This window comes from Trachemys scripta, chromosome 11 (genome assembly GCF_013100865.1).
Source record: "Trachemys scripta elegans isolate TJP31775 chromosome 11, CAS_Tse_1.0, whole genome shotgun sequence".
NCBI lineage: Eukaryota > Metazoa > Chordata > Testudines > Emydidae > Trachemys > Trachemys scripta.
Window position 1 is genome coordinate 8702262 of NC_048308.1, and position 14886 is coordinate 8717147.

A 14886-nucleotide genomic window follows, 5' to 3' on the forward strand; every position below is an offset into this window, starting at 1 on the left:
GAAGGCATCAATGAGAATGTTGGCACTGACAACCTCAATTCTGATGGCCTCAACTCTGGAAAGTCGGTGCCTGTGTCTCCTTGAATCCTTGCACAAGCACATGGTGACTAGGTTCCATAGCCATTACATCACCTCTTGCGGCGAGCACATTACTCAGTTTGGACTCAGAAATGGGAGTGTAAACACTGTGCTCCTGTCGAAATTTTTATCAATATTTTTCTTACACCATCTAACAATGGAAGGCAAGTGCAAACGGAAGAGAAAATACACAGATGAAAATCGAGGCTTCCAACAGGAGTGGAAGAATAAGTACTTTTTCATTGAATGTAATGGGAAGGCCATGTGTCTTCTTTGCCAGACGTGTATCTCTCAGTTCAAATCTTCAAACTTACAGTGTCACTTCTCTTCGAGCCCTGCACATATGGATCAAGAATTCCCACAAGGTTCTGAACTCCACACTTTAACATTGAAAACTTTGGGGAAAAAAGAAAAGGATGTAGAACCCCAGTTCTTCACCAGATTTTCCAACCGATAGCAAACAGTAACGTTAGCCTTCTATTATGTGGCCTGGCACATAGCCCGTGTGAAAAAGCCCTACTCTGAAGGTCAGTTCGTAAAAAAACATGCCTCACTGATGTGATTTCAGTCCTGTCACAAGGATCTACGGAAGAAAACTTCTGGTCTGCAGCTTTCACGTCACACAACAGAACGCAGAATCTCTGACCTGAACGGTGACATTGAATCGCAACTGCACTCGCAACTTCAGCAGTGGGAGTATTTGAATATCACTTTGGTTGAGTCATGCAATGCACAGGATAAACCTCAATTATCGGTATTTGCCTGCACTGTGTCGGACGACTGTGTTATCAGGGAAGAATTCCTCGATATCGTGTTACTAAGGCACAGAACTCGTGGATGAGATCTAAAGTAGGCGTTGATGTTGGTAATTGTGAAAAACAACTTGCCTTTACCAAGCTCACTGCCATTGCAACGGACAGAGCTCCATCCATGTGGGGATTTGCGAATGGATTAGTAGTGCTTTGTAAGTCTGACGAGAGCTTTCATGAATTTTGGACATTTCACTGTATTATTCAATCGGAAGCAACTAGTATCTAAAAATCTCAAATCTGATCATGTCATGAAACCTGTCTTGCACACTGTGAATTTCATTTGCTTAAATGCACTCAATCACAGACAATTTCAAAATCTAATTGAAGAACTGGATGAAGACGACTCCCCTGCTGATTTGCCATTTCACTGTGCAGTTTGGTGTCTCTCGAGAGGTAAAGTTATTTCCCGTTTTTTTTGAGCTTCTGGAACCAGTAAAATTGTTTATGGAGGAGAAACACAGAATACTGCCTGAGCTTACAGATCCTGTGTGGGTTCTAGATTTGGCATTTCTTGCAGACATGCTGCTGCATTTGGATAAACTAAACGTGGACTTGCAAGGAAAATTCCGGTTGCTGTCTGATCAAGTGCAAGGCGTATTTGTGTTCATGAACAAACTGCAGTTGTTTCCCAGACAAATGCTTGAGGGACAGCTGACACACTTTCCCTCAATGTCACAACTTCAAGCCACATCAAAAGAAGATGCAGCAGAACCCCTAAAATGGAGCACAACTAGGTATACGAGCGTGATTAAGGATTGTAAGGACAGTTTTGAGGAAAGATTCCAAGATTTGCAGCGGAAAAGACCTAACTCAGATTTCTGCTTGACCCTTTTCGTGCTGAAGCCGATTGTCTGAAGCATCCTTTAGTCACTGATGAAGCAACATCCCAGACCGAAATAATAGAACTTTTGGAAGATGACAGATTGAATTCTGCTCAGAAGACAGAGGGGACCCTTACTTTCTGGAAATCTGTACCAAAGGATAAATACCCCAACATCAGAGGTGCAGCCCTAAAATTAATCTTGATGTTTGTTTGCCTCAAGCTATCTTTGTGAGTCTGTTTTCTCGACACTCAAACATGTGAAATCCAACCACCGATCCATTTTGACAGACAGCCACTTAAGAGAACTGCTGCTTGTGAGCACAACTAAACAGAAATAAAACTTCAAGGGAATTGTTGAAAGCAAGGATTGCCAGAAGTCCCACTAAGTAAAAGGGTAAGTTTTTTATTATTGTTAATTATACATTATAAACATATAAAATATGATTATCAAATTATATAATTATGTGTGTGCATATATATATATACATAGACAGTCATTACATATTCCTGTGGCTCTTTGGCAATATACATTGGTAAATTCTGGCTCCTTCTCAGGCTCAGGTTGACCACTCCTGAATTAGAGCCAATATGTTCTCAACTCTCTCTTTGGAGCGTTGCTGTCTGGATAGGTACTGAAACACCTTCTCCATTCAGTAAAAAAGCAGTCTGTGTACAGCAAATAAGCAATTCTTTAATTAAAGCAAAACAAAAACTCCCTACGTCCTTTTGCCCAGGAACAGAGAGTGGGTGGGTTAGTTTTTTGGCAAAGGAAAAAAGGCCTCTTAGTGGCAAGAATTGCCTGGAGCTTGAAGCCTCAGAGAACAGTCTTGTAGAAAGCCCTTTTCTATTTAGGTAATTTGTATGATTTGGTAAAATCCCCAGGAACAGAGAACTTGCTGTATCTTTGGAAGATCTTACTGTATTACATATGTGTATCAGTATGGGCCAGAGATTGTAAGTAATTCCATGGGGGAAGGATGAGACAGTGGGAAGGGATCAGGCAAATTCACTCAGGCTGTAACCTCCTCAGAGAGATACCCCTAACCTGGACAGGTTCGCATATACTGGTTCAAACTGGATTCTCTAGAGAACCAACAGACAAAGAAATGACTTTTGGATAAAAAGCCTAAGTTTAAACTGACTTGAGGCCTGCTTTCTGATCCAGCAAACAGACAGGCCTTCTGTCCAAGAGGCCTCAATCCTTCCTTGGAAGGGTTGGAAGGACTTGACCTAGTCATGGGGGTGCTTGTTCTGAGTCCAGGTGGTTATGAACTTATAACCACAGAAATAACCCCAGGTGGGATCTGAAGGACTGATCACCTGCCATAGCCCTTGTTAGAGTTGGGGGTGATCTCTGGTTAGTTTGTTAGCATGCATTCAGGTTCTTTTATTGTTTATTTGTCTGTGATGCTTTCACCTTAAGAATAAATGTGCTTGCTTAGAAGGAGCTGTGTAGTAACCTATACCTATGGGCAATTGTGCTGCTTATAGCCTCTGAGGAAAAGGCACAGCAGCCATGCTTAAGAAGTCTAATTCGCTGGGGAATTCAGTGTAGGCAGCCTGGAAAAAAACCCAGTGAGGAGGGAGAGAGACGTGACAGCTGGGGAACTGGAAGCCCGAGAGTGGGTGGACCATAGAGGAAGAATATTGGTGCAGTTGCCCTGATCTGTGACACTTGCATCAAGAGTCTTTGAGGGATCAGTCATTCTGGAATCTGAGACTCCTGAAAGCTCCCTATATTCATTTAATTTATCATTTTGCAGCATTATATCAATCCCCTCCATGGCTTCCTGAAGAGCTGTAGGCAATGAGAGTTGACAGGAGATATGAAGGTAGATTTTTTGCTTCAAATTTTTGTTACCTCCTTCCTTCCTCTGGGCTGACTATAGCACTGTCAAGTGAAAAAATGCACATCTAAAGGTGCTGCGATAGGATTTGTCAAGCTCTTTCCTGTGTAGCTCTTAACCAGGAGGAGACCTCTGGTGTAGTCCTCTTCATGCCTCTTGGTAATTAGCAAGCTAAGTAGAATATTCATTTTTCAAAAAGTTCACCCAGGTCGAACGAATTATTTCATTCCTTAAGTGAATTCATGGGCAGCACCATGATACACACAGTATGTTAAGAAGGCTATCTACTCCAGGGAGATGATTATCAGCCAACTGCAAAGAATGTAGCCAGTAAATCCTGGCATGAAATAGAAGGTAAAACTTCCTAAATATTCAGGTCATATCATACCACTTAATAAAATATTTATGTCACATTAAACTTTCACACAAAAATATAATTATGTTTCTGTCATGTGAAAAATAGGACAAAAGATCAGGTTTGAAAAGGCAAAATTGTTTTAATCATGTACTACTTCATTTAAATTGTTTTATACTCCCTGGTACATGTCAGTTGTTGTAAATGAATGTAGTGATTTTTTGCTTTATTAACTGTGTGGCTGTGAGCTATGGATAAATACTTCTTGCTCAGAACTGCAGGTATCTAACACGAAATCTTATTTTCAATGCAGTAAAACAAGTCACTCCTCTAAATTTTTATTCTTTATCTCCAAGTAGGCGCAATCCTATAATACATGTGCTCATGTGAGTAAAGTTAAGCATATACTTGCAAGATCAAGGCTTTAATGATCGTGAATAACTTATTAAGCCTGTCAGTTGATGCAAGATATGCCACTGCTGCTTTTAAAAAGAAAAGTTCTTTCCTCTAATACCTCTGGTTTACCTTCAATTTTACTTAAACTCATTCCTAATTGCCAAATTCTACACTGATTTATACCCTGTGCAAACTCCCCACATTGTATCGTGTGTAAATCAGTACACAATTTGGTCTTTAATAAGTAAAAGTAAAATTTATACGAAGGAAACAAAATGCCAGTAACACATCTTGGACATAGTACGCCACAAGCCACGGGGAAGCGGGGAGTGGAGATGTATGTTCCCTTTAAAGAGAGGAAACACAGACTGTCTTCTGCTGCCCAACTGTAATCTGATTAAAAAAGAGACAAGAGTATTAGCAAACTAATTTTTTCTATTGGCCCCAACAAGCGATGTATCTCCACTGCACAAAAGGCGAATGAATAATTTGTCCCACTTTTTGACTTTACACGAGACATGTTTAGAAGCCAACCAAGAATCAGACTTTGTCAAGTTTCAACTCAAATTCAATTACTGCAAGAAATTATATGATTTGGCACAGATGTTTTGCATTGTTTGCAATGGCACTTCATTGCTGTTACGTTCCAAAATAACAATCTGCTAATTGAAAAGCCAATCATCTTTACAAGAGGTGCTTTAATATCCAACAATGGATCCAGATTTTAATACTGTGGGGGAGGTGAAAGGGTAGTGATGATTTCTGACAATCACTTTCCAGTCTCTCTGTGCTGCCAAGAGAAAAATCAGTTCTCAATTTCTGATTTAAAATTTATTCTGAATACTGTGCAGGGTTTGGGAATAAAGAGTTTAGCACAGCAGGGAGTCTGCAGAAAAGTGGGTTTGATTAAAGTTGTTCAGAAGTTAAATGTACAGTCATTAAAAAGTTAAATGTGCTGTCATTAAAGTAGAATAATGTAGCAAATTACAAGAATTCATTAGCGAACAGTAGTTGTCTCCTGCCAATGTACCCCGCTGTTTAAATAATGGAGTTTAATTGAGAGGGTTTAGAATTATTTTCGAAAGGAAAGAGAACAAGTTCTATTGAAAATATTTGTAGAATAACCCCCATTACATTGTTTTGCTTGCAAATGTGTAAGAATTTATCATCCTAACATCTTATAAAGAGAAAAAAATGATAAAGAGTTAAAGGACGACCCCAGGTATTTTGAATACAGTACTCTGGGAGTGCCAAGCCACTCAAGTCAACTAACCTCCATCTTCCTAAGTGCCTGGCAATCAGGGGAGGATGGTTAAGAAGGGGGGGATCCAAAACCCCTCAAAACCAAAAGTAAATGTAATGATCTGGGCAGGGGCTTATACTTAAATTTTTTCTCAATTACACCCACAAGGTAAGTGTTATTTTTTTAAATATTACAGTAATCTGCATGTGATTACACTGGTCTGCAAAACTACAAACTATTTTACGGCACTAGGAGGCACTTAAATATATATTGTTAAGATTTCAGGGCAATACATGAGTGTTTAGATACAACTTCTCTGGGCATCAATGAGACTTTCGTGATAAAACTGTCACTGATCTCTGCTATTAGTGGAGGAGTAGCGGAAAGAGAGAAGAAATAGACCTCACCCACTACCAACAGCATCCTTGAAGAATTCTGCTAATAGCAAAGAGAGTGATCAGTCTGCAAGATACGCTGATGCAGAGTCTGATGACATATCACCTGACCTACAGTTTGTTTGTTTTTTTTCAAGGAAAGAAAAAAGAAAAAGAACGAGGAGTACTTGTGGCACCGTAGAGACTAACAAATTTATTTGAGCATAAGCTTTCGTGGGCTAAAACCCACTTCATCGGATGCATGCAGTGGAAAATACAGTGGGAAGATATATATACACAGAGAATATGAAAAAATGGGTGTTGCAGTTGGTATGGTAACACCCATTTTTTCATGTTCTCTGTATGTGTGTGTGTGTGTGTGTGTATTTTTGCTGATCCAGACTAACATGGCTACCACTCTGAAACCTGTTTCCTTGAAAAGTGATTCAAGTCATTAACTGAGAAACCAGCTTTGTGCTCAAGCTGCACTTTCATTGTTGCCAAGGATCAAAAATCTCCAACATGATGTAAGGTGTGTGGGGGAGGCTTTGTCTTTCTTGCCTGCCACAAATCCACACCTTTGTCCTTTGGCACATAAATTACATCCACTTACACTGCTGTGAGAGTGATTTAGCAGCAAAAAAGTACCTTTCAAGTGCTTCTGCAGCACTTGTGTACCCCGATCACAACCCTGTATGTACTTTCTTCAAAGGTACAGGATATTTAATGCAAAGAGTAATGTTGCTACAATGACACAGTAGAAAAACTGAGAATTCACAAATCAGGATATTTAAACATTCATTTTTCAAACCAACCAACAACAGCCTACAAAATCCCACCCCATCACATGGTGTAGCCACATTATACAGACAAAATGTTTTCTATTTTTTTGCTTTCTTTGTTAATGGTCAATTTTAATATTACTGTAAGTTGTTCAATGCATACTATAAGATGCACTGACATTTGTAGTCATGTAGGACCTCACAGATGTGTCTGTATTGTACAACATAGTCAGAACTTCAGGGCAATAGCAGAGAGAGAGAGAGATCTTTCTGGTCAAAAGGGACTACTCCCTTTAGCTAGTAACAGTGTACAGCCTATAACACGGTTTCTCAATCCATTGGTTGCAACCCAAAATTGCATCACCAGAACGTGTCAAAGGGTTGTGTGGATGTCCCAGTGGGGGAGGGGGAAATCAAGTCCCTCACCCAGGAGACGGGAGGCCCTGAGAAAGGGTCAGGTTCTGCCCGCAGGGGGTGTGGGGGAGGATTGCAGAACTCACCCTACACTCACCCTGCAGGAGTGGCTCCTGCAGCTCCAGTCCCACAGTGCTGGCTGGGCTTGGCTCCCCTCTCCAGGCACTGTGAGGTTGCAGCGCCACTCTGGTATGGCCTAGCCACCCCTTCATCATGATGATGGAGGGCAAGTCAGATCAAGTTTGAGTGGCACTGTGACCCCATGTGCCAGGTCACAACTTTACTCTCCAAATTTGGGTTGGCCAGACCCTCATTAAGGAGGTCAGGCCAAGCCTGACCAACGCTGCAACCCCAGAGATCGCAATGGCCAGAGCAGGGAGCTGAGCCCAGCCCCAGAGGACAGGAGCCGCTGCAATGGTATACGTGGTTGTGACATACCAGGATACAATCCAGACTAACGAGTAGCTGTGTCACCCTGCCCTGTAACCTCGCTGCTCACAAACAGCCTCCAGCATGTAAGTCACTCCCAGCTCTGCCTGTGTGCATGCTGCAGTCAGCCAGCCACCCCTTGGCTCTTACCAGCCTTAAAGACTGCCACAGGGTGATCCCAACAAACTCCCACTCTCAGATTTCCCCCCAGAAATGTATGTCCTGTACTGCCCAGCCCCCTCCTGGTCAATACCAATATACTGAGTCTGTTATTCCTTTAAGGGAATAATACAATTTGTTACCCAGATACTTCAACTTGAACACACAGGATTATATAAAACAATCACACTAGTTTATTAACTACAAAGAGAGATTTTAAGTGAATACAAGTAATGAGGCATAAAAGTCAGAAATGGTTAGAAGAAAAATAAAGATGAAATGCTTTCTGGTGGCTAACAAACTATATTAGAGTCAAAGCAAAGTTTTCTCATCATATGCTTACTGACCGAACTCCGTTGGTCAGGACCCCTCCCTGCCACCCCTCCTAGAGTTCAATGTCTGCTTCCTTCATCTCTTTGGGTCTAGTGAATGTGATGGGCAGGGGGAGAGAAAGGGATGCACCTTGGGGTGTCTGTCCCTCCTTTTCAGAGTTTCAGTCCCCCTCTTGAAAAAAATTTCCCCCTGAGAACCAGGAGTCAGAGAGTCTATGCGGATGGATATTCCCTACTGGTTTTTTTCCACCTGTTTGAACTTCCTTAGCCGTCCCTTGATGACTGTATTTACTGCTTAAATTAGGAATGTGTGCTCTGCTTAATTTTTTGTTTTGGACAGACCTGTTTGCCAAGTTTTGTTTGGGCAGGGTTGTGGGGTTTGGAAAAATTGTTAACACCACCATACAGGGGAATCTTATAATTTCACATACAATGTTGCCATATGTATTTCACCAGGACAATACTGACCAGCAAATTATGAATTTTCAAAGGATACCTTACAAGGCATACTTGTACAAAGATTATTACAATAGTGTGTAGAGTGTGAATACAGAAGTGTATTCCGTCACAATGGTGTACTTATTTTGTTGTTATTAAATACTTATTACATTAACATGTATATACTGTGGGTAAGACATATTTAGCAAGCTAGGTATTTTTTGCATTAAAGCTATTTACTGGGTCACAACAGGCCATCAAGGTTTACAAATAGGTCCTAAGCCCCAAAATGGTGAGAACCATAGGCCTATAATACAATTGAGCAGTTCTTATTCTATGTAGTAGGGGGCAGTGGTTCACATACGCACTACCTAGTATAAGTGTGTGTGTGTGTGTGTATATATATATATATAGGATGTGCATCATGATTAAGAATATAGTTTTGTCACAGTTCATGGATTCTGGGACTTTAACAGGCCTCTGTGACTTCTTTGGCTTCAGCCCCCGCCTGCAGCGGTGGGGCTGGAGGATCTGTCAGCTCCCAGGACAGTGGCAGGACTCGCGCTGTCAGCTGCTCCCTCACATGTGCAGCGGGGCTTGGGCTGTCAGTGATACCCCTCCCCGTCCCGGATAGGTTACAGACTTCTGTGAATTTTTGTTTATTGACCATGACCTGTCTGTGACTTTTACTAAAAAGAACTGTGACAAAATCTTAACCGTAATCATGGTTAGTTATTGTTGCAGTATAGTTTCTTAAAAGGTTGTCAGGTTAAAATATATACTTTACAACAAAACAAATATTTGTGCTAATAACACCTTAGGTTATTAAACTGAAAGAAATTTGAAGAATCCATTGTGTACATGTCCAGAGAGGTTTATACAGCATGCAGCACAAGAGGGTCTCCGATCCTGATTGGGGCCTTGGGCATTACTGTAATGTAAATGTTTAATAACAGCGCTTTTCATTGTTAATTATGCTTGTTTCCATTTTCCTTTAATGAAAATAGTCTGGTGAGTTTAACTTTTGAGTCAGTTCCTAATCAATTTCACTTTCATGCACTAGCACAGAGATGGACAAACTACGGCCCAGAGGCCACATCCGGCCCGCAGGACCATCCTGCCCGGCCCCTGAGCTACCGGCCGGGGAGGCTACCCCCGACCCCTCCCCCGCTGTCCGTCCTCCTCTGCAGTTATGCCGCCGCGCGGGCAGCGCTTTGGGCAGCAGGGTTGCACACTCCAGCAGAGCAGTGTGTTTGCCTCCGGCGGGACGGCGCAGTTGCCAGACATGCTGCTCTGAGCGGCATGGTAAAGGGGCAGGGGTGTGGATAGGGGGCAGGGGATGGGGTACAGGGGGGTTGAATAGGCCTGAGGTCCCGGGGGGCCTGTCAGGGGGCGGGGATGTGGACAGGGGTCAGGGGGCAATCAGGGGTCTGGGAGCAGGGGGGTTGGATAGGGGGTGAGGTTAGGGGCGGGGGGGGTCCTGGGAGGGGGCGGTTAGGGGACAAGGAGCGGGGCGGTTGGATGGGTCAGGGATTCTGAGCGGGGCAGTCAGGGGGCTGGAAGTGGGAGGGGGCGGATGGGGGTGTGGGCCAGGCTGTTTGGGGAGGCACAGCCTTCCCTACCCCGCCCTTCAATGTGGCCCTCACGCCAAAAAGTTTGCCCACCCCTGCACTAGCATAATACTGATGTTTAGGTTTCCAGCAAAGAAGGGGAATAATTGTTTATGAAACATTGTTTACAGCATTTTGTTTTGAATTTCATAGTTTGGGTTTAGCAAAAACTTGCTGTTAAAAAACCTTGGTTTAGGGCTAAATTTGACCTAATGTTGTCCATTAAGGTGTGAATCCCCTGACCTTTCTGAATGAATTCTCAATCTTAAAGTTGCATTAATGTTAGTTGTTTTACGTAATACATATACACTCGATAGAAAAGTTACTGTCTGTCCAGAGAGATAGAATATACAGAATTTTACTGGAAAGTACAGCTTTAGAATGGAGAAATATATTAAATTTCACAGCTTTATAGTAGACAAACTACTACTAATGGTATCAAAATATCTTTCTTCAACCCCGAGATTTTCTTCACTGTTTATATATAATGTCCCACTCCAAAGTGTCCCTATCTATGTTCTGGTGGTCGTGCACCATTTTCAATAGAAAGACCAGCTTATTGAAGGCAGTCATTCACTATTTTTCATGAAGGGCCTGATCACCCTGAAGGCACTCAGCTCCTCAAATTATTTGATTTTGTAAGGTGCACCGTGCTCCTTTGATTCCATATGGCAGCCAATTATTCAAGATCGAATATCTTCATATATAAATCACAAATGCCTAGATCATTACATTAGAGCAATTACATGGAAACAGCACAACCATCAGTGTGGTGACAAAAGGAGTTCACGTAGTATGGAGAGACATGAACATATGAAACAAGTTACAGAATCAATGTTCTCTGGTTCATATTTTTGATGTTCTGTGCAAAGAACGAAGATGGTAGCTATCATCTCTAGGGGGCAAGGAAAATCTAAAGTGGTCTGGATGCCTTTTTTGAGAAGCGCAACCTTACGGGCTTGTCTACACAGTGGAAATGCTTGCAGCAGCTAGTGTGCACTACCCTGTGTGGACATTCCTACAGCACAGTAAGAGTGCCTTTGTGCGTTGTAGCTTAATGCACTTCAGAAACACATTAAGCAAAACACCCCAGGGTACTCTCAGTGCTCAGTAAGGGTGTCCACATGGGGAGTTAGTGCAAAGCCACTAGCATGCTTTAAATTCTCACTCTAGCTTACGGTGCACTAACTTCACTGAATAGACAAACCCTAACTGCATTTTCTGGGGTCTGAATGTTTGGGGGTTGGTTGTTAAATAACATTCTTGAAAAATAATACGCATTCAGATCAGTGACATGTGCCTTCAAGCTTCACTGCACCTTAACCAAGTTTGGGTGTGTGGGAATAGCAAATTGGTCTCAAGTGCTTGTTAGTTCTTGTCTAACTACTGCTGGCTTCAATCAAAAATACCAATGTAAATTATTTTTATTTATAATGAACTTCACACTGACTATCAGAAACCTGCAAATGTACAGAGATCTTGAATATTTTAGAAAATCTCTAGTACCCTCTCCAAAACAAACAAGACTCCCATAAAAACCACAAACAAAACCAATCAAAGATATTATGATATAAACAGGATTATATGCACAGCAATGCACTTTTTCAAATTTTTGTACAGTTAATTTTAAGACATATATAATAGCAGGCATTGTGAATTGCCTTTACATGAAAGATTGGAGCAGTTTCAAAAGAACATCTCCCTACTTCATGTTTGCAGTGTTGTTGTAGCTGTGTCGGTCCCAGGATAATAGAGAGACAAGGTGGGTGAGGGAATATATTTTATTGGGCCAACTTCTGTTGATGAAAGAGACAAGCTTTACGGAGCTCTTCTTCAGGTCTGGAAAAGATACTCAGAGTGTCACAGCTAAATACTAGGTGGAACAGATTGCTTAGTATACTATAGCATATTCTTTTATACCTTCAAAAGACAAGCCTGGGAGCTCAAATTCATAACTTTTCTAGACACGAAAAATCATGATCTTAATAAAGACACTGGATTTATGGCTATTAGAACAATCTGTAAGCCACTAACTCCCCTTTTTGTCCTATGACTGCAGGGGTGTGATCAGGCCACTGGTCCTTAAAATGTGTGTGAACTACCGACACTAAACAATCTGTTCCACCTTGTATTTAGCTGTGACAGTCTGAGGGCTAGTCTACATTTGAAGCGCTATATCGGTGCAGCTGTGCCGCTGTAGCATGTCTGGTGAAGACACTCTATGCTGATGAGAGAGAGCTCTCCCATTGGCATAATAAATCCACTTCCAAGAGAGACTCTCCCGCTGACATAGCGCTGTCCACTCCAGCACCTAGGTCGGTGTAACTTACGTCACTTGGGGGTGTCTTATTCACACCCCTGAGTGACATAAGTTGTACCGAAGTAAGTGGTAGTGTAGACCTGGCTTGAGAATCTATCCTATACCTGAAGAAAAGCTCCGTATAGCTCAAAAGCTTGTCTCTTTCCCTAACAGAAGTTGGTCCAATAAAAGATATTACCTCACCTACCTTGTCTCTCTCAACTTCATAACAGAACTCTAACCCTTCATGACCAAATTCTTTGCTACTACATTAAAAAAACAAAAACAAACAAAAAACCCCATAAAACTCTACTTGTGTAAGTCTTAGGAGTCAAAAAATCTTCATATTTGTCTGAATACACATTTAGCTGATCTGATGATATTTAAATGTCTAGGTTACATTATAATGAGCTTAAAGCATGCAGAGATTTCCACACCCAAATATATAAATGTCAGTTATGAGAATGGGAAAAATGCCATCATATGGAGGAAAGAGTGATATTAGCATATTTAGAGAAGTGTTATATCCATGAGTGAAATAATGCAATCAGTTAGCTACCAGATAATTTGATTTCCAACAGTTTATCAACAATGCAATGCTCCTTTACATTAACAAATTTAAATGGTATGAAATCCTGCAAACAAGAAAAATTCATGTGAAATGTTACTGTGTTAATTAAATAGCTAGAAAAGGTCATGCCACCACTGGAATATCTGCATATTTGTTATAGTGCTATGAAATATGGTGGAATGATTTCAAATAAAATTAAAATAAATCATTTTAATCATATGAAATCAATAGTAAATAAAGATAGCGTTACATTATCTATTTTAATATCTGCTGCTCATTTTTTGTTATTATTGCTGTTTCTTGCTTAAAATATATCAGTTCTTACTGGTCAGTATGAGAGTCAAAATATACTCCAAAACAGTCAGACGATGAGAAGGCTTGAATTAATTACTGAGCATTTATTGTATTAATTATTCACATATATTCAGAGTCTTCCTTTTTACACTATGGTAAAAACAGGGGAGTATTGTATTTACTTATTAGACCAGTGATTCTCAGACTGAGGCTTGGGAGCTGCAAGTGGCTCTTTAATATGTTTCCTGCAACTCTTTGCAGCACACGATATTAAAATACAGTGATTTAATTATTAACCAATTTAAGTTATTAGCCAATCACAATGCTTTTACTATGTTATTAACCAATTGTAGAATCCTTGGTCCGTCATTTTGCTGTGAAAATATTATAACTATAAAAATATTAAATGAAACAATGAATTCACAATACTGTGGCTCTTTTGGGTAATGTTGATCGCTAATTTGGCTCCAGAATGACAGAGGTCTGAGTATCACTGTACTAAACATTAAAGAGCACTGAAAAGTCACACTTCTGAATGAATTATATTTTCTACTCATTAGTGTAATAAAAAACACCTAGGATTACTATAACTGAAAAAGGTTAGAGGGGGGAAAAATCTCTTTTTCCCCCCTCTTTGTTTATCTTTTGCATTTGACAGCACGTTATCATTGGCACTACTTTAATGAGTCAGTGAAATTACAGTAGCAGTGTAGTTATACTAGATTGCAAGATCTCTGGGGCATGGCTGTAATATAGTGAGGTGTTAGTGTTTGAAAAGCACCTCGCACTATGAGGCACTGATCTTGGTTGATACCTCTACGCACTACTTAATTGAGCCAGGCCTGAATTTGGACTGATCTAGTTTTGCTGCCATTTCACATTAAGGTTCATATCTATTTACTATCTGCTATTATCCATATGTCTCCTATTAAATAATTGTGTGTGAATTATATTTTCCCAGGTGAACTAGCCTGAATTTGTCTAGACGGAATCTCATTTTCTTATTTTTTGCCCATATTTCTAATTATTTAGGTTGGTATAAATTTTCTTCAATCCACCCTGGTGCTTGTAATTCCTAGTTTAGGCCCCAATCCTGAAATCAGACCTGCATGGGCATACCATTATGCCAGTGCCCATAGTCTTTCATGGGACTCCATAAGGGCATAAGGATCCACCTGCACAGATCCAATTGCAGAATTAGGGGTTAAGTATCATTTGAATTTCATTGATGTTCTGCTTAGATGTATTAGTGAGATAAATTCTGGTGCACCCTACTACCCAGCTTACCCCAATTCAACATACTGCCATTTATCAATTAAATTTCCAATCATTGTGACAGAACTGAAGCCAATTTGAAATAAATAATTTTTCAGAGAAACTGGAATACTGTGCAGCATAAGCCATTAATTTTATGATAATTGCATGTGGTAAACAGAGTCTATTACCTATTGATATCTATGGCATAATGAACTGAATATATTCTTCAATTTATTCAAATTATAATAGTTTATATGAGCTTAGCTCACGTGACAGATGACTGTAAATTCATCTGAGTTTTTTAAAAAAAGTAAATCCATATCATAACATTCAATGGGGATTTAATTTTTTTTTATTTAGACCACCATTGTTA

The 14886-nt window shown here is 40.5% G+C and overlaps 1 protein-coding gene across 6 annotated transcripts in view; it reads right to left on the reverse strand.

The window, feature by feature from the left end:
* HSPBAP1 (HSPB1 associated protein 1) overlaps positions 1 to 14886 on the reverse strand; it is a 59699-nt gene that overhangs the window by 42399 nt on the left and 2414 nt on the right. For 2 of the 6 annotated variants that reach the window (XM_034785216.1, XM_034785217.1), the window contains exon 2: positions 12600 to 12657. The exons of the other annotated variants lie outside the window; for them this stretch is intronic. The gene's annotated coding sequence lies outside the window, so the exon portion shown is untranslated. The remainder of the gene's footprint in view (positions 1 to 12599; positions 12658 to 14886) is intronic. 6 annotated transcript variants of the gene reach the window in all.